Source organism: Ovis canadensis, chromosome 14 (assembly GCF_042477335.2).
Source record: "Ovis canadensis isolate MfBH-ARS-UI-01 breed Bighorn chromosome 14, ARS-UI_OviCan_v2, whole genome shotgun sequence".
In the NCBI taxonomy this organism is placed as follows: domain Eukaryota; kingdom Metazoa; phylum Chordata; class Mammalia; order Artiodactyla; family Bovidae; genus Ovis; species Ovis canadensis.
The window spans coordinates 27,170,284-27,193,906 of NC_091258.1; the positions used below are offsets into that span (position 1 = coordinate 27,170,284).

Consider the following 23,623-nt stretch of genomic DNA (forward strand, 5'->3'; position numbering starts at 1 on the left):
CGCCCCAGCCGCTCCCCCGAGCCTCTCCACCACAGGTATGGTGCTTGTCACCCCAGGAGGCTGCCCACCTCCCTCCACGTGTGAGCGACCACACTCTGCAGGACGGGTCACCTGCCCTGGGAGCCCTGTGTCTGACCTACGACAGGCTCTGTTTACACTGAGCAGGGGGCCCTCGTGCTGCACGTGTCTCAGGACTCGCTCTGCAGAGCTGCCCCCCACCCCCAGGGCCAACACGGAGGTCATGACAATCTCCCCACTTGTTTTCTCTCCTTTGTAAGACTTTACATCCCCAGTCAACACAGCATGGCTGACTTTGGGGTCTACCTCTCTAAATCTCCTCCCTCCTGCCTGACTTCCACGTTCTGGACACCCTTGTGCACCCACTGGGGCCATGGCCATGCCCCCCATCACGTCTCCCAGGGGAACCACGGCACGACCCCTTCAAGCCATGCATGCATCCACAACTCACTCCTGGAAGCCTCCCCAATGCCATCCTGACAGAGTGCAGCAGATGCCTGGATTGGGGAGGCTGGGGAAATGCCAAGTGTCCCAGCTTGGGGATCATCACCCAGAAACCAGCCCTCTCAGCCTTTCCCAGGGGCCTGAGAGGGAGCTGGGCCAGGAAAGCCAGGCTAGCAGCCCAGAGGGTACTGGTACCCTTGAAAGCGGCCCCTGGCCTGGAGCCACCTCTGCCCATTCTGCTCCTCAATCTACAGCCAGCAAGTGGCCCCAGTGACCTGGCCCTGCCCGCCCCAGCCCAGGACAGAGTGGACGGCTGTGGGTGCCAGCACCCACCACAGACCCAACCTCACCCCTAGATGGTCCAGTGTCCTGGCCCTGTCATTGAGACTGAGCAGAGTGGCACAAGGGTAAACCCTCAGCCTGGCCTCCCTGGGCGGGTGCTATCCCACTTCCACTCTCATCCCCTCAGGCTCGCAGGTGGGGGCCGTGAGCCCAGCAACAGCTGGACCTCCGCTTAACAGCCCTCTGGACGTCCTGGGCCAAGACAAGCTGACCTGAACCTGGCCACACCATCTCCCCAGAGCAGTCAGCAGGGCCAGGTGGGGTGTTCAGCCCCCAAACCCTCCAAACACCCCAGCAACAGGTAACCTGGAGAACCATACGGGAAGAGCTGCGGCCCTGAACTCTGAACAGCAGTCTTCCTTTCTGGACACCACCACGCTCTCCCGCTCCATGGAGCGCGCTGACGTGAAGCTGCCTCCTTCCATGAGGTACACTAGCCATAGCGACCGGCTCAGTCAAAGTCTAAAGCTGCTCACAATCACACATTTGCATAAAAAACAAACAAAAAATCAATCTGATTTGGCCCAAGAAGACCAGGGAAGAGCATTTATGGCAAAGGCTTCTAACGTTCCGTTCTGTTTTCCAGGGCCGCACTTTTACCCCCTGGGCTCTGCCCCCTGCACCCACAGCACCAGTCAGGTGATGTCTACCCATCTGATCAGGTAAATTTCCCCCTAAGGGTGCATCCTGCTGGTCTCTGTACTGAGGTGTTCCTGTTGTGATCCACCAGGGACAACAGCGCTGGACAAGCACTCGAGCCCCTTTGACAGTGTGCACAGGCCAGTGATAGGGAGGCTAACTCAGTGCAGCCCTGGGGACCTCCCGGCTCTGACGCCGACCCTGAGCTGGAGGGATGGTGTGGGGAGAGACAGAGTCAGCATTTCATGATGTGGGGTGCAGCCTGGAAGACGCAAGGTTCTGGAGATGGTGGTGCCAGCTGCACAATGCTGAGAATGTAATTAATGTCATCGAACCATCCACTTGAAAATGGTTAAGGAGGGGACTTCCCTGGTGGGCCAGTGGTCAAGACTCCGCACTCCGAATGCAGGGCACAGGGGTTCCATCCCTGCTTGGGGAACTAAGACCCTGCATGCTGCGTGGTGTGGTCAAGTAACTAAATCAGTTAAATGGTTAGGATGGTGAATTTCATTTTATGTGTATTTTACCAAAATAAAAGAATAAATAGTCCCAGAAATCAGTGAAGGATCTCAGACCAGAACCAGAAGGGCAGGGGCCTCCTGAGCCCCCTCCTCTGCCACCAGTGGGGCCACAAGGCATGTGGGGCTGGGCCTCTGCCCCTTCCGCAGCCCAAGCAGAAGGAAAAGAATCTAGAAGCTCCTTCTGCCAAAAGCAGGAAATCAGAGATGAAGGGTCAGAAGGGAGGGCGTGGGAAGACAGGACGGACATGGTCACCCCATGTGGGTGCTGCCAGGCACTGCCCTACCCTGAGATGGTTGCCAGGCACCAGAGTCCACACAGGGCCTGCCCTGGATTGGGGGGACAAGGACCCCTCAATCATTCATTCATTAGATGCAGAGCTGTCGGCCCAGCAGGAGTCCTGTCTCCAAGGGGATATGGCAGAGAGCTAGAGAAAGAGAGTGTCCCAGGTGGTACTAGTGGTGAAGAACCCTCCTGCCAATGCAGGAGACGTAAGAGATGCGGGTTCCATCCCTGATCAGAAAGATCCCCTGGAGGAGGGCATGGCAACCCACTCCAGTACTCTTGCCTGGAGAATCCCATGGACAGAGGTGCCTGGCCAGTTCTTAGGGTCGCAAAGAGTCAGACACAACTGAAGTGACTTAACATGCATGCATGCACTGCCAACACAGATGAGGAAACAGAGACCCTGGGGTGTCCAGAGTACAGCCCGGCTGCTGGCCCCGCAGACAGGCTGAGAGATGGTCCCCCCACCAGGAAACTGGCACCACAGGCAGTTGGGTGCCCGGACAAGCCCTGGACTTGACCCAGGGGACATGAGCTGGGAACATAGCCCAGGGGTTGTGGGCCCACTGGCCTCCAGCCCCAGCAGGGCAGCCCTGGGCCAGGATGAGAGAGGCTGAGGTCACATTCCCAGACCACCTCCCCTTCCCATTATCAGGGCCTGGGGCGAGAGGCTAGCAGAGCAAGAGTGACAGAGGGCTGGCCTGGACACAGGGACTAGAGGCAAACTGGCCTCTCAGGGGAAGCCAAGCTGGCTCTCGCACGCTCCCTTGTTCAAAGGAAGAATCAGGTGCCTGGGGGAAAGGGCGTTCAGATTGGAGATGGGGACTTGGGTTCAGACTCCTAGCTGCATATCCGCCCTTGGAGTCACTGGTCTAAATGCCAAGGACATAGTCTCACTGTGACTCTGCAGGACCAGGAGACTCAGGGCATCTGAGCAGGCTGCCTGGAGGAGGAGGTACTGCTTTTGGTCTTGAAGGCCAACTAAGACTCAGGAGGTTTGGGTCTGCCCCAGCTCCCACAGAGAAGGAAGATGCTCAGCTGGGGAGGTGCTGGGGACATTTTGAGAAGGGGGAAAGGCTGCTCTGCCCAGGCAGCTCCCACCTCCCCATGAGAGCAGCTGGTGGCTGGTGACCTCATGGGGGAGATATGCCTTTTCCTGAGCAGGAACAATGGGGTGGGGGAGGGCTGTGCCCGCAGGGCTGTGCCGGCAGGAAAGGCCCCTGCAACCCCTCCCCGCATGCTTAACCCTTCAGAGACCCCAGCACGGCCACCCCTGTCCTACAGGTGAGGCAAGCGAGGCCTGGGGGGAGAGACGGAGTCCTGGTCTCCCTGGTGCCTGGCCAGGAAGGGAGGTGGCGTGGAGGGCACAGATGCCTGGACACTACGTGCAGAGCTGGACCCCACAGCCTGGCCTGCAGGGAGATGGGGTCCCTTGCTGGGGGCTGGACTCTAGAGACCCCAGGCGTGCACGTGGTGCCTTGACACAGCCCTGCGTCCGGCCTGCGTGCGCCCCCACCAGGTGGGAGACGTGGACAGTGAGGCCCCATCCTCTGCTCCCACCCCCAGCCCTGATTTCCTGCCTGTGAAGTGGGTGGGGGCTGCAGCTCTGCACGTGTCCTTGAGGTCCTCATTTTACCCTCCGAGGGGTCTTTCAGCCCATCTACAGGGGGCCCCAGGATGAATATGAGGCCTGAGCACCATACCACCCGGCTGGTGGGACCCGCACACAGGGTGGCACAGGTGGGTGACCCCAGGGGCCAGCAGGGATGGCAGGAGGAGGCTCAGAGGTCATGTCAGACCTGCATCAGCATCCAAGCTGGAAGGACGGAGGAAGTGGGAGAGACTCCAGGAGAGCGCGGAGGCCAGGAGTGGGGGATGCACCGCGGCCGCCACAACTGTCCTGGCACCTCCTCTTTGCAGATAGAGAGACAAAGCGAGCCCCAGGCACAGGGGCTGATAACACTCCCCGCCAGGGAAATGGTGTGGGTCTAGGTAGCCCAGGGCGTAGAAGCAGGTGGGTGAGGGTCAGGTCAGGCATTAGGACCTGCTGAACCAGCTCTGGAGGACAGCTGGCAGTGGACAGATGGGGCAGGAGGGCTGGACCAGGACTGGCAGACCTGTGGGGTCAGCTGCAGACAGGGGACCCAGCCAGAAGGCCTGACGTGGGAAACCAGGGCCCAGGAAGAGCTGCCATACCCTCCACCAGGCCGGGGACACCAGGCCCCTTCCAGGGCGGCCAGCACCGTGGCGCCCGGAGAGACAGGGAGGAGGACGCGCGGGCGCGGGGCCCAGAGTCCAGGGCAGCTGCAGCCCCCTGGCCCTTCCTACCCTCCCCACTGGGCCTGCTTGAGGTCAAGGGGAGAAGAGCTGTGGGCCTCTGCTTGGGGATCACTTCTGGTGTGAGGCAGCTCAGGAGCCCAGAACCTGGACCCCAGACCATGAAATTCTTCCTTGAGAAACGACTGGAGGAGACCCAGTCCTGCAGGAGACAGGCCACTCCAGGCCGCCGTCTCCCCAGCCTCTGGGTGGGGTTGGAGGGTTCATAACCACCCCAAAGGGCTGCTGCCGTGGGGACAGTGCCAGACGGGCAGCAGAGAGAACTAGCCAATCCCCAAGGCACCGTGCAGGACAGAGGCTGCAGCTGGCAGCCACACCCGCCACCACTCCTTGTGTAAAACTTAAGTGAGAACAGACACATGCATGTGTAAATGTCACAACTGCCCAGAAGAGCCACGCCAGCGGAGCCAGTGTTTACCTGCACAGGAGCAACCTTGCTTGCCCGGGAGTCTCCTCCTCGGGGGTGTGTTGCTAGGCTTGTTGGCAGTGTGACCTAGAGGGTGAGACTGGCAGACACACCACAGAGCAGTGGGTCCCCAGGCCCAGGCTTCCCGGTCACAGACGGGGCGGGAGGCTGGGGAGGATGTGCGTCACTGGAGTCCCCAGGCAGTGGCAGGACTAGGCCTGGGGTCTCCTGACCCGACAATGGGCACTTTTGGGCCACCTCTCCTTCAGCTCTTCCGGGCAGGGCCGGGCGGGGCCCAGAAGCTCAGAGTCCCCAGGGGCCCGCTGCCAGGCCACAGCAGCAGCCAGGGCGGGGGTCCCGTCCGAGCCTGCCCTCCCCCAGCCTGCTGCATCTCCCGCCAGCTTGTTCACCCTGCCTTATTTGGCTTGGAGGAGAAACCCGTAAACACTTCCCTGCTCGCTTCGGCCAGGGGCCTGTGGGTGGGGTGAGGGAGGAAGAGGAAGACAGAAGAGGGGAGACGGACACAGCGGCACCTGCCACCACTCCCACCCCCCACCAACCAGGCCCCGAGCCAGAGAAGACCAAGACTCAGATCACACCTGGCTTTCTGAAGAAGAGGGCGAGGAGACTGGCTGAAGGCCCCCAGTGCCCTCTACCTAGGGGACAGGAGCCCTGGGCCAGCACAGGCAGTGTGGGCAGCACCTCAGGGCCCCTCAGAGGGCGTGCAGGCGGCTGGGGCAGAGGGGAGTGAAGGCCTTGCTGCCCAGACCCGCCTGCAGCCGAGACACCTGGCTCTTTAGCTGCACTTCCTCCACTGCCTGCTGCTTGCCCCTATGCTCCACCCAGCACATGCCCGCCTGAGACCCCATCCCACTGGGGTACCACCTCCGCCAGAGCCCACCCACCTGAGGGTCGCACACAGGTGTCCAGAGGCTCCCTCCATGGCCAGCCTTGGGGTGGCGGGGGCACACTGTATGGCAGGAGGGACGAGGGCAGTGCAGGGTAGCCTCCTCCAGCTCGGGGACCAAGGAGGATGGGCCCACAATGCCCTGGAGCCTCAGTGACCTTCCCAGGAGTCCCCTTCCCTCCACAGTAGAAGCTGAGGCCCCAGGCAAAAGGAGGCCACAGACACGGCCACAGGCTCATAGAGGTGCAGGACAGAGTCAGGGGACAGGAGAGCCCAAGGGACACAGCTACCCACTTGGAGCCCTGCCAGCAGCCTGGGCGCCCAGGGCAGGCAGAGGGTTTAACCACCACCGTGTCCAGGTTTAATGAGCTCGGTGTCCAGGAAACCAGGTTTCACGACTTGCCTGAGTGCACAGGTGGCCGCCCCCTCCCCACAGCATGGGCTCCGGGAAGCATGGTGACCAAACTTTCAACCAGCGTGGCCCAGGCCAGGGGACACGGCAGGGGCCAGGGGTGCTGAGAGAGCTGCTCCTGGGGTCAGGCATGGGCCTCGCTGGCTGTTCACAGGCCTCCTAATTCAAAGGAGAGCTGCCCGCAGCACATGCTCTGCCAGGGAGACATGGGGGAGGGGAACTTTGGCACCTGTCCTCCACAAGGCTGCTCAGACCCCTTCCCCCAGAGCTCAGCCTTCCCTGAAGACCCTCAGGCACTGCTTGGAATGAGCCGGCCTCCCTAGACCAGGGCCACACTGCTGCCCCAAAAAACAGCTGCACTCCAAGCCTGTGTCTGGAGCTTCAGGTATTTGCTGTGGCCCGGAAGAGTCAGAGCTCCCACCCCACCTAGCCCTCCACAATGGAGAGGCTGGATTCCAGGCCAGGGGTGGGAACCACATTCCACAGAGAGGGACAGAGAACCCCTGCCGGGCCCCCAGCCTCCCTGGGGCAGGAGGAGACTGCACTTATCTCAGTCTCTGCAGGTGGGACTAAGGGAGGACAGGCACGCCCCTCCCACCCCTCCCACCCCACTGCTTGACCATGCGGCCCTCCCCAGAGCCTGGAGCCCAGGGCCTGGCAGACACATGGGTCACCACTGGGGCTTCACGGAGGGCCACAGTGAGCAGGTGACGGTCAGCCGCGGCCCCAGGGCCAGCACCCAGCAGGAGGAACCCACACGCTACGAGGGCAGACGGGGTCCCGGCCTCTCCACGCGGGTAGGCTCTGGGCATGGCTCCTGCCCTCCTGGACTCCCCAGGGACAGCCAGGGCCCTCTCCAGCCCCAAGGAAAGGGGCTTCCAGCTGAGCTGCACCCCCAGACTGAGGGGAGTACACCCCACTGCACTCCGGTGCACACTGCCACCCCCAGCTCCAGGCTCTGCACCAGCAAGGGGCTCCTGCTGGCCATTAGTCAGGAGCGGAAGCTTAGGCCCGGCAGGGTCCACATGAAGACCTCAGTGCCTCCCACAGCCCGCTGCTCTTCCTGTGAGCAAGTTCTGACCACCTCCTCCAGGCACCAGCCCCACTCAGCCAGGTCCCATCTGCTCTCTCTCAGACCCTGTCCCTGGCCCCCCAGGAGCATCCCAATCCCTGTGTGCCAGCTCACAGGGGATGGACAGGCAGCCCCCAACAACCAGAGTGCCCATGTGCCCCCTGCAACAAGGTGCCTGCCTGGCGGATGCAGACAGAAGCGGCTGTGGTGGCAGACAGCAGCCCAGGTGCTCAGCTGGGCATTAAGAAGGATGCTCGCGACCCAGGCACTCCCACCCTACCCTGAACCCCAACCCATCTGATATGATGGGGTTCCTACGGGGGTGGCCCCAGCATGGGGTCCCCTTGAGATGCCCTGTCCACAGTGCCAGGAGTGGGGTGAGGAGGGGCAGCGCCATATAGGGGACCCTCCTGAGCCAGCACTGAGGCATGTCAGCACTGGGGCCTGAGGTAGCCTCAGCCACCAGCACACTTCCCACAGCCTCAGCCAGGGCCTCCCATCCCTGAGCAATGTGAACAGGTCACAAGGTCATGGAGAATGCGGGGAGAACGGGGAGGAGACATGAAGCCATGGGAGGTGCTGCTCACACGAGTCTGGACAGAGTCTCCCCTCCGGGGTGGGCAGGCCCTGGACCTGGGCCTCCTGCACAGACAGGGCTCCCAGGGCTTCCCAGCCAGCGGCCCACATCCTCCCCAAGGTTCTTCACTGTGACCAGACGTGGCAGAACCCGTCCTACAGAGCTGCGGTCCTCCCAGTGGGTTCCCAGGCCACCCCATCGCGTCCCCTGTGGATCTGGCAGCGAGGTCCGGCTTGCCCAGCCCTGCATGTTGTGACACGGCCCTGTGGGACTTGCCTGCAGACAGAAGGTTACCCAAACATGGAAAGAAGCAGGTGTGTGGTTCTCCCAACAAAACAGTTACTTGTGGGACACCCTGCTACAGCCTAGCCTGACCCGTGGCATCTTGGCAAACAGTGCCCCCCAAGTTCCTCCAAGAGAACAACAAGCTGCCTCCCTGAGTCCTGCATCTCCCGCAAGTGGAGGCAACGTCCACTTTGAGGCTCGCCTCAGCAGCCGGGGCTGAGGCCATGGGGCCTCTGAAGGCTGAGGCACTGACTCAGAGCGCCCGCCCTGTGATTCAGCACCTCAGTCCCTCAGCCTCTCCGGTCTGGCTAGTGCAAACAGCCCCAGAGCCTGGTCACAGTCCCCCCACTCTCCAGGGCCCTTCCTGGCATCTAGTGAGGAATGCCACCCAGCCACCTCAGCTGGCAGGTGGGGGTGGGCTCACTGGCTGAGGGAGGCAGGCTGGCCAGTAAGAGAGGGTCCACAAGTGCCTTCAGAGCCTTGCCCTCCCCATGAGGTGGGACCTGGGGGAGAAGGGTGTCCTTGCCTGGGCATTTATTTATTTTCAATCAGTTTATATTTTAAATTGGGATAAAGCTGCTTTACGATGTGTTGGTTTCTACTTTACAACCACGTGAATCAGCTATACATATACATAATCAAACACTGTCTTCCAAAAACACAAGAGACAACTCCACACATGGAAATCACCAGACGGTCAGTATTGGAATCAAACTGATTATATTCTTTGCAGTCAAAGATGGAGAAGCTCTTATACAGTTGGACAAAATAAGACCTGGAGCTGACTCATATCATGAGCTCCTTATTGCAAAATTCAGCCTTACACTGAAGAAAGCAGGGAAAACCACTAGGCCATTCAGGTTTGACCTAAATCAAATTGCTTATGATTATACAGTGGAAGTGATGAATAGATTCAAGGGATTAGATCTGATATGGTGCCTGAAGAACTATGGATGGAGATTGGTAACACTGTACAGGAGGCAGTGACCAAAACCATCCCAAAGAAAAAGAAATGAAGAAGGCAAAATGGTTGTCTGAGGAGGCCTTACAAATGGCTGAGAAAAGAAGAGAAGTGAAAGGCAAAGGAGAAAAGGAAAGATATACCCAACTGAATGCAGAGTTCCAAAGAATAGCAAGAAGAGATAAAGAAAGCCTTCTTAAGTGAACAATGCAAAGAAACAGAGGAAAACAATAGAATGGGAAAGACTAGAGGTCTCTTCAAGAAAACTGGAGATACCAAAGGAACATTTCATGTAAAGATAGGCACAATAATGGACAGAAATAGTAAAAAGCTAACAGAAGCAGAAAAGATTAAGAACAGGGGGCAAGAATACACAGAACAACTGTACAAAAAAGGTCTTAATGACCCAGATAACCACAATGGTGTGGTCACTCACCTAGAGCCAGACAGCCTGGACTGTGAAGTCAAGTGGGCCTTAGGAAGCATTCCTACAAACAAAACTAGCGGAGGTGATGGAATTCCAGCTGAGCTATTTAAAATCCTAAAACATGATGCTGTTAAAAGTGCTACACTCAATATGCCAGCAAATTTGGAAAACTCAGCAGTGGCCACAGGACTGGAAAACATCAATTTTCATTCCAATCCTAAAGAAGGACAATGCCAAAGAATGTTCAGACTACCATATGATTGCACTCATTTCACTTGCCAGTAAGGTAATGCTCAAAATCCTTCAAGCTAGGCTTCAACAGTATGTGAACTGAGAACTTTCAGATGCACAAGCTGGATTTAGAAAAGGCAGAGGAACCAGAGATCAAATTGCCAACATCCACTGGGTCATAGAAAAAGCAAGAGAGTTCCAGGAAAACATCAACTTCTGCCTCATTGACTATGCTGAAGTCTTTGTGTCAGTTCAGTTCAGTCGCTCAATCGTGTCTGACTGTACCCCATGGACTGCAACTCCTCAGGCCTCCCTGTCCATCACCAACTCCCGGAGCTTGCTCAAACTCATGTCCATTGAGTCGGTGATGCCATCCAACCATCTCATCCCTCTATAGTCCCCTTCTCCTCCTGTTTTCAATCTTTCCCAGCATCAGGGTCTTTTCTAATGAGTCAGTTCTTCGCATTAGGTGGCCAAAGTTTTGGAGCTTCGGTTTTAACATCAGTTCTTCCAATGAATATTCAGGATTGATTGACTGGTTTGATCTCCTTGCAGTCCAAGAGACTTTCAAGAATCTTCTCCAACGCCACAGTTCAAATGCATCAATTCTTCAATGCTCAGCTTTCATTATGGTCTAACTTTCACATCCATAAGTGACTACTGGAAAAACCATAACTGACTATATAGACCTTTGTCGGCAAAGTAATGTCTCTGCTTTTTAATATGCTCTCTAGGTTGGTCATAGTTTTTCTTCCAAGGAGCAAGCGCCTTTTAATTTCATGGCTGCAGTCACCATCTGCAGTGATTTTGGAGCCCAACAAAATAGTCTCTCACTGTTTCCATTTTTTCCCCATCTATTTGCATGAAGTGATGGGACTGGAAGCCATGATCTTGTTTTTCTGAATGTTGAGTTTTAAGCCAACGTTTTCACTCTTCTCTTTCACATTCATCAGGAGGGTCTTTAGTTCCTCTTTGCTTCCTGTCATAAGGGTGGTGTCATCTGCATATCTGAAGTTACTGATATTTCTCCCAACAGTCTTGAATCCAGCTTGTGCTTCATCCAGCCCGGCATTTTGCATGATGTACTCTGCATATAAGTACTCTTGCCTGGAAAATCCCATGGGCGGAGGAGCCTGGTGGGCTGCTGCCTATGGGGTTGTACAGAGTCGGACACGACTGAAGTGACTTCGCAGCAGCAGCAGCACTTTGCATATAAGTTAAATAAGCAGAAGTGGATCACAACAAAATGTGGAAAATTCTTAAAGAGATGGGAATACCAAACCACCTTACTGGCCTCCTGAGAAATCTGTATGCAGGTCAAGAAGCAACAGTTAGAATCAGACACGGGAAAACAGACTGGTTCCAAATTGGGAAAGGAGTACGTCAAGGCTATATGTTGTCACCCTTCTCATTTAACTTTACGCAGAGTACATCATGCGAAATCCTGGGCTGGGTGAGTCACAAGCTGGAATCAAGATTTCCAGGAGAAATTTCAATAACCTCAGATATGCAGATGATTATCATCCTAATGGCAGAAAGTGAAGAGGAACTAAAGAGCCTCCTGATGAAGGTAAAAGAGTAAAAAAGCTGGCTTAAAACTCAACATTCAGAAAACTCAGATAAATGGCAACCAGTCCCATCACTTCATGGCAAATAGATGGGGAAACAATGGAAACTGTGGCAGATTTTATCTTCTTGGGCTCCAAAATCACTGCAGATGGTGACTGCAGCCATGAAACTAAAAGACATTTGCTCCTTGGAAGAAAAACTGTGACAAACCTAGATAGCATATTAAAAAGCAAAGACATCACTTGCCAACAAAGGTCCATATAGTCGAAGCTATGGTTTTTCCAATAGTCATATATGGATGTGAGAGTTGAACCATAAAGAAGGCTGAGTGCTGAAGAACTGACACTTTCAAATTGTGGTGCTGGATAAAATTCTTGAGAGTTCCTTGGACTGAAAGGAGATCAAACTAGTCAATCTTAAAAGAAATCAACCTTGAATATTCACTAGAAGGACTGATGCTGAAGCACCAATACTTTGGCCACCTTATATGAAGAGCCGACTCATTGGAAAAGACCCTGATGCTGGAAAAGGCTGAAGGCAGGAGGAGAAGGGGGTGACGGAGGATGAGATGGTTGGATGGCCTCACTGACTCAAAGGACGTGAGTTTGAGCAAATTCTGGGAGATGGTGAAGGACAGGGAAGCCTGGCATTCTGCAGTCCTTGGGGTCACAAAGAGTCAGAAATGACTTAGCAACTGAACAACAACAATACATAATCCTGTTCCTCATGGGCCTTCCTCCCACCCCACCCCCCATCCCACCCCTCTAGGTCACCACAGAGCACCAAGCTGAGCTTCCTGGGCTACACAGCAGCTTCCCACTAGCTTTCTATTTTACACATGGGAGCATATATAAGGCAATGCTACTCTCCCAATTCAGCCCACCTGCCCCTTCCCTGCTGCGTCTACAGGTCCATTCTCTACATCTGCGTCTCTATTCCTGTGTTGCAAACAGGTTCATCAGTACCACTTTTCGAGATTACACATTATGCGTTAATGTACATTTGTCTTTCTCTGACCCACTTTGCTTCGTATGACAGATTCTAGGCCATCCACATCTCTGTAAATGACCCAATTCCATTCCTTTTTATGGATGAGTAGTACTCCAGTACTCTTGCCTGGAAAATCCCATGGATGGAGGAGCCTGGTAGGCTGCAGTCCATGGGGTCGCTAAGAGTCAGACATGACTGAGCGACTTCACTTTCACTTTTCACTTTCATGCATTGGAGAAGGAAATGGCAACCCAATCCAGTGTTCTTGCCTGGAGAATCCCAGGGACTGTGGAGCCTGATGGGCTGCCGTCTATGGGGTCGCACACAACTGAAGCGACTTAGCAGCAGCAGCAGCAGTACTCCTTTGTATATATACACACTGCATCTTCTTCATCCATCATCTGTCATTGGACATTTAGGTCGTCTCTGCAGTCTGACAATTGTAAATAGGGCTGCTGTCAACACTGGGGCATGCCTGGGCATTTAGGGAGGAGGCCCTGTTCGTGTGTGTGTGTGTGTGTGTGAGAGAGATCAGGATATGAAAGGGGACATTCATGGCCCTCTGCCCCACGACCATTCTGCTTCCAAGGAGATGCCTGCCCCAGCACGGTGCTGACCCCAGAAGGTACGCCACAAGTGTGTGACTGAGTGGGTGCCAACAGCAGGGAACAGCTGGAGAACCTGGCCACCCTCTTCACTTGGGTGAGGGTGCTGAGGTCAGGGGATGGCCTGAGAGCCTGGAGGTGTGACTACAGATATCACATGCCAACCAGCTCACACAGACTATTTTTCCTAGAGAGGCAGACTGGCTGAGAGCTTATGCACCAGGCCTCAGGCCTGTGGGGTGCTTCATCCCACGTCCATCAGCAGCTGGAGGACAGCGGATACTTCCTCATAGCAAAGCCTGAGACCCCCAGGGAAGAAGGAACTCTCCAGCCCCTTCAGAGTCTGGACGCCAGACTGCAACACCAAGGCTTGTTCGAATTTCCAGCCTGCTGGGCTCCCTGCAAATTTCAGACTTGTCTCACAATTGTGCAAGCCACTTCTTTAACACAAATCCCTCTCTCCCTCATGAGTGTATGTATATGCCGCTTCTGTAAGACACCACACCGCTCTATCCCTCTCTCACTGGCTCTGTTTCTCTGGAGAACCCTGACTGACCCACCAGCTCTCAGAATTCTACACTGTGAGCCACTGGCTGACCTGCCTGTCTCTGAGGTCTGGGCCCAGGTGGCTGCAGGGCTGGGGCAGACAGGGCGTCAGGGCCCCACTCGGGCTCTGGGAATGCAACAAGCTCAGAGTCACTGAGAGAGAAACCAATACCGTCTAGTCCTAACAACCAGCCTGGGCAGGGCGGCTCAGCCTGGCTTCTCCCCAGGACACCAACCCCCGGGGCAAATGCAGCCCTTGCTGCTCTGTGCACCCACCCTCAAGGGCAGGGTGGCCGGGGGCAGGGCCGCCCCAGGCCTGAACTCTGGCTCTGTCATACCAGGAGTGGGCGATCTATTCCCCTGGGCAGGAAAGGGTGCTGACCAGCTCATAGAACATTCACTTTCCTTTCCTTCCTTTTCAGAAGTTTTTAGATGCGGACAAGCACAGAAATAACAAACAAGTGAGTTCCTCTCCTCCCGCTCCTGCGGTTGGGCTGTCACACGGTCCTCCTGCCAGAGCACGTCCCTCCAGGTCACACGTCACCCTCGGTCGTCACCCTCACCCCAAGTGTCCTTTGCTCATCTCCCCAGGCCTCCTCTCCCCTCCCTGAGAAAAAAACGCGCATGAATTTCAGGATATCCTTCCAGGAAAGAGGCATTTCTGGGCTCTGGAATTCTTTCTGGGGTGGTTTCCAAGGGGGCATCTGGGCCTACAGCTGCTGTGTGTTGATCCAGAAAGAAGAAAAGAGCCCTGGGCATGCAGGGGCCCCTGGGCCAAGGCCCAGGCCCACCACGGAGGGTGGGCCAGCCACCCTCACCCAGGCTCCCAGGGGCCTGTCTCAGCCCCTCCCCTCCTGTCACCCAGAAGACCAGAACCCAGAGGACCCTGTAAGCCTGCCCGACAAAGGCTAAGCCTGTCTGGGGCTTTCTCCCCTTTTAAATCTGCGCTGAAACTTCCTGAGGCATGAATTCTGAGCCTGTGGAGAAGGGAAAGGAGGGGGTCGGGGGCAGTGGTTGGCTTTGCTGGAAACCCCTGCCCCTCGGCTCCGTGTTCTCAGGTTCTGCAAGTGCAGTGCCATCAGTGCTCACCAGGGCTCCAAGACAAGCCCACTGTTGTCTGCTCATGGATGGGGGAGGCCCTGCGAGCCACAGGCGACCACGGTTGCTGCGCCAGTGAGTGACCAAGCCAGGCCTTTCACTGCGTATGGGGCAGCCTCTCCACAGCGGGAAGCAGCAGCCCTCTCGCGGAGGTCCTCTTGGGAAGAGGTCTACTCCACAATTTCCTCTGTGTGGCTCCTGTTACCTACAGACAAGTCCACACTCCCTACTGTGTCCCCAGCCCCCCCCCCAAGCTGTGCCCACAGCTCCACCAGCCCTGGGCTCTTCCCTGAACTAGCCATGAGACTCACACCCTTCCCCACACACAGAGGGCCTGCCCAACCCCTGGCTGAGCTCTTCACCACCTCTTGTGGACAATGGACCCTCCAGACTGAGGCTGAATCCCCCTAGGGTCTGTGCTGTCAGGCGAGAGGCCGAGGCCAGGCCATCTCCCCCTGTCCAGCATCACAGACCCAGACCTCCAGAGTGGCTGAGAGGTGTCCCGCTCCAACTTGCCCGCCTCTCGGACCACATGGTGGGAGTGTCCCTGCCGGCTCCTGATGATGGAGTCAGCTCCCCAGACAGAGAAGCAGCAACCACTTAAGAGCAGAGAGCGCTGTCCCCGCACCCCGGGGGGAGGCGGCGGGTGGGGACAGGGCAGTCCTGGCCAAAGCCATACATTCAGTTCCTGGAAAAAGAGGCGTGACAAAAAAGATCGAACACTGCCTCTCACCCACCACATCCTGTTTTTATGGAAAACTAATCTAATTCCTGACAGCAAAGCAAGCAGCAGACATCCGCGGGGGTCCCCAGGGACCTGATGGATAGGCCCCCAGAAGGCATGAGGTGGAGCCGGTGCCCACCCCCAGCCCCGACCAGCCCCACCCCCAGGGTCAAAGCCCCCATCCCAGCACCCCTGACTCCCCAGGGAGGCCGGGATCGACAGACTTTCTCTAGCAGTGAGGGGCAGGCCAGCTCCTGTCTACTTCCCCCTAGTCTCAGCTGGCCCTGCTCCAGAGGGCCTTGGCTGGTCAGCACACAGACAATGGTCACCACAGGGCTGCCACCCACGATGGATGGGTCACGAAAGACGAGGACGCCCTGAGCTGTAAGAACAAGCTCCCAGGCGGGGCAGCCTCGTGGCCACAGGACTCTGGCTCAGGAGTCCAGTAGCCTGGGCTGGGGGGCTGTGAGGCAGGGACACCAAGACCATCCATCCCAGAGGCTGGCTCATGGGTGGTTATCAGCTGGTGGTTCTCTAGCAGCAAGGAGAGAGCTCGCTGATGCCCACTGGAAGCCTGGCCTGTGCTTGCCCACCTGCCCAGAGCCCAGGGGCCCTGGGCCCAGAACCCAGCCTCAGGTCACCTCCCGCCACTGCCACCTGACCCTGGACTCCCTCCCAGGCCCACCTGCTCCTAAGGGTCAGGGCCAAGCCTTAGGAACATACAGGCTCCAGGCATCACAGGGAGGAGGCCACCTCCAGACCTGGCTGCCGTTGGGTCCCCGTGGGGCACCCGCTACACAGGGACAGGCTGCAAGGTCCATGTCCCATCCAGCTGCTGCAGCCAGTGGCAGGAGGCCAGGAAGGCCAGGAAACTGGAGGAGGCCCACAGAAACCCGCTCCCAATGCCCCCCAGAGTGTCTTTCTACCCAGAGGGGCTCCCGAGGCCTGAGAGGTCCCCCATACTGACATGTCCACCAGCGGGGAGCCTTCTCACTCCCTTTGCCAGCTAAGCATGCAATTCCATCCTTGCACCCTCATCAGACGAATCCCTTGGAAACCTGGGCAGGAACCTGACGCCAGGACTTCCCGTCCCTGTGCACACTGATGCCAACCGCACACCCACCCCCCTAGATGGGTCACAGCCCCGCTGACTTCTGGTTCTAAGGATCCAGTTTGGGACTGGGAACCAGCTCAGCTTCTCTGGGCTGCAAGACTCTCTGCCACTCCCTCAGAGGTCAGGCTGAAGCAGACAGACTCTTGTCGGAGGGGGGCACCAGGAAACATAGCCAGCTGCCACAGCTCCAGGAACCCCTGGCACCCCCACCAAGGCCTGGGCTCCAGGCAACATCCTCCATTCCCTCCTGGCCTCCGCCAGCAGCCAGGGCCGGCCACGTGGTGTCCGAGCTTCTGTCCCAGGGGAGTGCCTGGCCACCGTGACTTATTCAGACCCAGCTGGTTCCACTGCGCTTGCCTGAGAGAGGTGTCCTCACCCCACCACCCCCGCCTCAGCCAGGATGTCACCAGCAACTCTGCTCCAGATTCCCCCCTGGTGAGACTGCCACATGTCCCGAGGCTCAGGGCACCTTGATTAAAGCGCTGGGCGACCAGGCTTCCTGAGAGGCGCCTGGGGGTGTGGGCGCGGCAGCATGGCAGCCTCGCACTCAGCGACTGAACTGAATATTTCCACCCACGTCACCTGGCAGGTCACCCTGATGGCTGCAGGGCCAAGCAGGGTAGGTGCTAGTCTCACAGCTAGAGGTTACAAGCAGGCACAGAGACGTGGGAGCCTGGTGCAGAGAAGGCTCCGTACCCTGGCTCTGCTCTGGACGGCCTCCCCGCAACACACTGTGTCCTGCTTCTAAAGGTGAGAAGTGCAAGGCCCAGAGAGGCTAAGTCACTTTCCCCAGGGCGCCCAGCAGCAGAGCCAGGGCTTGGCCCAGCTGGAGACTGGGAGCGGAAAGGTGACAAAAGCTTGTCCCGGGAGCCTTTCCACCCCACTCCTCTGCTCTGAAGGTACCCCCAACCAGCAGGCAGAGGGAGGAACATGCGGCCTCAAAGGACGGGTGCTGAAGTCCCGCCTGGCAGGTGCTGGGCACACTGTGGCCACACGCACTGGGGCCCGAGTCCCAGCCCAGCGGCAGCCTGTGACGGCGCTCAGGACCAGGCGAGGACCGCCTGAGGTCCCACGACAGCCCTGGCGGGCCCCCACACTCTGCACGCAGAACAGGACCGGACAGGGCACCGATGCACAGGAGTGACACAGAGGTGACGACATCCAAACACCTGTGCATAAACACCCCTGAAGCCCCGGGACCACCCTGCAGGACTTTGGATCCCAAGCAGAGTGCTGGCACGACCATCCGCTACCTCTGGATCCAGCATCTTGTGTCTCTAGACCTGACAATCCAGGTCTATGATCAGAACAAGGAAGAAGCAACCTGACTCCAGGACCCCGTGCTAGGCGGCAAGTGAGGAAGCCGATGATATGCCCTTTCCCACACGGAGAGCCCAGTGGACTGTGATGGCCTGGCCATCTCAGGAGCCACCAGAGAGAGTGCAGGCAGAGAGGAAAGCAGCTTCAGGTTACAAGGAGCCAGCAGACGGGTGCTGGATGCCTAACTCCTGGCAGCCTCGCTCACAGCGCGAGGCCCCTCGCCGGCAGACAGGAGAAACAGGACAGCCTCCGCTCCGTCCCCCTCCATGGCTCCAGGGCCTGCCGCCTCCTCGCCTGAGGGGTGGCGCCAGCGGCCCCGCCTGGGGCCTCAGGTCACCCCTGAGAGGGCGCACCTGCTCCCAGCCTACCCCTCTGCAACAGCACCGTCCCTGGGGCCCCTTCATCTCCCAAGTCCCAGAGCCCCGGCCCATGGCCCAGACCCTGTAGGCACCCTTCACTTCCTGAAGACATGAGTGGGCTCCCCCTGCCCCGCCTCCACACACCCCCCAAACGCCTGGAAGTGTCTCAGGCTCTGGAATGTGACACAGCCTGTCCAGCCCAGAAGCTTCCGGGAGCTGCCTCTGGAGGCAGCCATTCCTTCTCTGTCTGCCTCGTGTGCCTTCCAGGCCCCTGAGGGTCAGAGGGCTCCTCCATTCAGCATGGGCACCCCCCTCCCCAACAACTCTTGGCCTCCAGCCTTTCATGCCTCACTCTCATGAGGAAGGGAGCAGATGGGGTGGGGTGGGCACTGCCCTCTTGGTGTGGTCACCCTTCCAGTCTTCATGGTGTGAGGGAGGCGATGGTGAGGGCAAAGGGGCCGTGTGGGGGTGAGGTGGGAGGTGCACCCCCTGGGGAGTGGAGCACAGGCTTCTCCCTCCCTGGGTGGCCCAGGTTTTGTTCATTCAGTGAAAGCCTGGACAGAGGACCCCCCAGCTAGAGACTCCACCTGCAACCCCGGGATAGAAGCCACTCCCTCGGAGGCCCCCAGTTCCTAAGGACCAGAGTCCGATGGGGCAGCTGCTGACGGCCCCACAGAAGCGGGGTGCAGCCCCCAAGGGAGCAGGGGACACCGGGACAGAGGATCCAGGGCCCAGGCCCTCCCCCCATGCCAGAGCTGCCTCCAGGTCAGAAGATGCCCCAGCACTTTGCTTTCAGAGCTACTCCTGCTTCCTGAAGTCACATTATCTGCCCGTTTGTCAAGACGAGGTTTCAGAGGCGAGAGAGGCCCTTGCTGGGGTCACCTGTGATGCTGCCCACCCCAGGGCCCCCTCTGGGACCACTCAGGGGCCCCCACAGGGTGTCAAGCCCCTGTCTCTGAGTCACCCACACCCCTGCCAGTGCCCCCCGCCCCTGACCTCCAGAGATTAGGGCCTGACAGGCCAATTCTCCCCGGCGGGGAAGGTCTGCACCACTGATAAGCAGCAGGACGCTCATGCAGCAGGCAGGGCTCAGAGCCTGCAGGGCCTCTGCCTCAACCATTTCCCACTTGCAGGGCTAGGCATAGGCCCACCCTGGCCGGGCCACAGCAACAGTGACAAGGAAACAAGCACCCAGGGACAAATGGGCACCACCCCGACAGCAAGGATGGAGATGAACCATGAGGGTGCCTCCGCACAGGGCGGAGAGGCAGGCTGAGCGTGTGCCAAGCTGGGCAGGGCCCAGAGGAGACAGGAGTGGGCAGGAGGCAGGGTGCCGTCCACCCTGGATGTGGACAGGCCCCCAGGACCAATCACCTCCCCGAGGGTCACATGAGACTCACACCCCAGAGTGTGTATCCAACAGCAAGGCTGTCCTGTCCTCGGACTTGGGGGTACGATTCTGGGGGGGTGTTATCCTGAGGGGTGGGGAACGGTCAGGAGGGAAAGCCAATGAACAAGAGCTGGTCACCGTGTCCATGGGGACCACAGGAATGGAGGTCAGGAGGCCAAGACCATCTCTGCAGACTTGAAATGGACCCACTTCATGCAGCCAGCGGCTGTGGGAGATCACACGTCCTGACAGGCAGAGTGCGGGTCCCAGCGGCAGCAGTGATACCAGGACAAGAGCCTGCCGTGCGTGGCAGGACAGAGGCCCTGGAGGAGGTCTGAGAGCTGGCAGAGCCCTGGGTGGGCAGCAGAGGGGGTTAGGGCGGGAGGGCGAGCAGAGGGTGCAGGAAGGGCAAGGGCAGGGTGCGGGGGAATCGGGAAGGCCCAGCCCAGTGAGTGGAGCGGCCCACCCACCAGGAAGCACTCAGAGACCCCGCCACCAGCTCGGGGGAGCAGGAGAGGATGTCCCGGCCAGTAACATCTGAGTTCACAGGACTTTGAGCTAAAAACACTTGCCCTTAACCGGACACCATAAAGATGATGATTAGCTCTCAACCGGACACCATAAAGATGACAATTGGGATTGTGAGCCACAGGCAGGGAAAACCACATGCAGTACAGAAGGGTGATAAGCAGCTTACCATCTCACGTCCACAAAGAACCCCCTGAGTCAGAAATAAAAAGATAAACAATCCAGTTTTTTTTAATGGGTGAAAGATTCTTAAAGACACATGCCAGAGAAGATACCAAGGTGATTAGCATCATTGGCATCAAAGTAGCGCAGCCTGAAGTCTCAGGAGATGCCACCTCACGCCCACGGACCAGCTGGAATCAGAGGCCAACACCATGTGTGGGGTGCCCTGCAACATCCCCAAATGCCAACCAGAGGACAGATCGGAGCCTACTTGCAGTGGACAGTTGAGGCCCGTGACCCAGCAACCTGATGCCCAGGAGTGAATGAAACACATGGGTGCGTCCGTAGAGATGCGCTGGCTCACAGCCTACGCCTCGCAGCCTACGCCTACTCGCAGCCTATGCCTACTCGCCAGGCGGGAGGGGTGGCAGGATAAGCAAATGTGGCAGTGCTTTCAGGGGACAAGCCAGCGCCAGAAGGGACCACCACCAGGCGGTCACTGACAATCACACAAACTTAGTACTGAGGGGACAGCAGACACGGCAGTACACGCCCCCAGGGGTCCCTCAAGCATGGACCCCCAGAGCAGGCAAAACCAAGTTGAGGGCAGGGCGGGGGGGCAGCGCAAGAGGTGGAAACGTTTTCCAAGTCCTTGGGGAAGGTGGTACATGGCTGCATTCGACTGTCAACCCAGCCTCAACTGTGAGGCCTGCCCTCCACCCCGAGCTCCAGCTGTCCCCGTGCAGAGCTTGATGTGTGAGCTGTGCCGTCCTCCCCTGGGGGCTCCGTGGAGACCCCAGAGTCTCCTAAATCTGGGCCAAGCGAGTGTTGGGGGGGCCAGAGGGGTGGCCGTGGGAGGTGGTGGCAGGGGGACAGCTGGCAAGTTCCAGGGTGAGGACAGGTTCGGGGAGTTGGGGGGCCAGATGGAAGTTCTGCAGGGAAAGAGGTGCAGCCGGAGGCAGGGACCGAGGAGCCCCCCGTGTGCTGACAGGTGCCGGAGTGGGCGGCTCCCAGGAGGCAGGGGCACCACGACCAGAGCTCTCGCCCTGGGTGACACGGGGCCACTACTGCCCACCCTCAGGTGCAGGAAAGCGAGTGGAGACTCATCCTGAGGGGAGACTAGAAACCTGGGGGGCCCCGTGCCAGGTGAACGCACAGGAGAGGGCATGGTGGGCAGCAGGCAGCTCTCGAATGACTGGGAAGGCCACCTTGCCATGGGACGCATCTGGGAGCAGAGCTGGGAGCCTGGAGCCCCCGAATCTGTCCAAGCAGAGGCTGTGATGCCAGTGGACGTGGATGGAGGCTGCAGAGTTGGAGTGGGGGGGTGAGTGGACCCTGAGGCAAAGACATGATGCAGAGCTGTGTGCCCACATGAACGGAGGAAATGGTCAGTGCCGGCTGCCCACACAGGCACATGGCAGTTAGGGGCCTGGGGACCTGCCCTGTGACATCACAAAGGCAACTTGTACAAACCTGTCCCAGGTGCCCCTGGGTCCATGGGAACCCACTGGGGTCTCTGCCATGAGGCTGACTCGTTCCCCCATGAAGCGACCCAGGGACACTCTCCCAGCAGGGGAGCCAGGTACATGCTGCACAGCCTCTGAGGGCTCCTGGGAGAGCCCCATGGTCACTATGACCCCTGGCCATTGACAGGGAGGGGCAAAAGGGGAGGATGAAGCAGCTGAGAGGGGGAGTAGAATAGGAGAGCGTGCTTCCCTTTGAAAAGCACCTGTTAATGCTGTTGTAATGATGTGTTGTTTCAGTGTTTTAACTGTAAATATGAATCAAGTGAATGAGAGGACAGAATTGGGAGGGCGGTGAATGAGGGGGAGGGATGGGGGTGAATGAGGGGGAGGGAAGGGGGTGAATGAGGGGGAGGGAAGGGGGTGAATGAGGAGGAGGGAAGGGGGTGAATGAAGGGGAGGGAAGGGGGTGAATGAGGGGGAGGGATGCGGCTGAATAAGGGGGAGGGAAGGGGGTGAATGAGGGGGAGGGACTCGGGGGAGTGGGAATGGAGGCAGAACAGGAGCCTGGGCCCCAGGGGGAGGCTGGGGTGTGACAGGGCCCAGCCCACAGGTCACAGGCCTGGTGGCTCCAGGACATGAGAGAGACCGGGACTCAGGCCTGAGGCTGGTGAGGCTTCTGCTCCGAGGCCCCTGCCCGGGCACCCAAGCCGCGTGCTTTCTCGGTTGGTCCCTCCAGACTGGGCCGCGATCCTAGCCGCAATCACAGGCCTCTGGCTGCTCATGCGGGCCCAGGGAATCTGTGCACATAGCAGTCCTGTTCTTTTGTTTTCCCTCAAAGGATCCACCAGAGGCCACTGAAGGGCAGGGGAGGTGGGGAGAGCCAGGGAACGGGCTACCTGCACACCTGGGCACCGCCACGGTCACGGCCGAGCCTGGACAGGGCCCAAGAGGCGTGTCCCTCACGGCCCACCGCGCGGTCAGCGGTTCCGGACTCGGGACAGACCCCCATCTGCTCTCGAGGACAGAAGCCCCCAGGCCCCTCCCGCTCTGCGGAAGCTACGGGGCCCGGTTCAGCCGCCTGTTCACTGGCAAAGGAAACCACAGGAGGCGGCTGAGGTGGCCATGGTCCCGCTTTAGCCTGACCCCAGGGAAGGAGAGGAGGCCCAGCTATATATACTCTGGGAGACAAACAGTGCAGGTCGGAGCCTGGTAAACAGCCGGCCGTTACAGGGAACTAAAAATACTCCCTATAATTATGTGATTAAAACACACCAGAAAAATCGACCCGCCCCACTCGGCAAAGGCCCGAGACGGTGCACGGAAGGGGGAGGCCACGCACGTCGGCCTGAGGTGCCCAGGGCGGCTGGTCTGGGCCAGCACTGCCCATCGCACCGCTGGTGGCTTTCCAGGGCTGCCCGAGTGCCGGGCCTCAGCCTCGCAGCGTCCTCCCCAGGGCAGAGGCTGGTGACCCCGGGCACCCGCAGAACCCCAGCCACAGGGCACTGCCATGGCTCCAAACGCTGGAGCCACCTAACCTCACGAGTGGGGGCACAGCAACCTCAGGCCCTCACCACCGACAAGGGCCTTGCTTTGGACGAAAGGGAGAAGAAAGGATGAGAGAAGAAACTTACTCTCTTCTGATTTAACTCTTGGCTATTTTATGACAAGTATTCATACATTACTTTTGTAGTGAACAGTTAATACAGATCAAAACGTGGGCGGGGATCAAGTCCCTCCTGCCTGACTGCCCACTGGGCGCTGCCCCTCCCTCTCCACCCCACCTCAACCCTCCGACTGGCCACCCAGGGGACTGGAGTCCCCATTTGCAGGCCACTCACTGACCACCTTCCACAGATGGCCTGACCCTGGGTGCACTGCTCTGGCACCTTG

At 58.4% G+C, this 23,623-nt stretch overlaps 1 protein-coding gene across 7 annotated transcripts in view; it reads right to left on the reverse strand.

Moving 5' to 3' along the window:
- Nucleotides 1-23,623, reverse strand: part of PIEZO1 (piezo type mechanosensitive ion channel component 1 (Er blood group)) — a 56,970-nt gene that overhangs the window by 27,938 nt on the left and 5,409 nt on the right. The window lies entirely within an intron of this gene.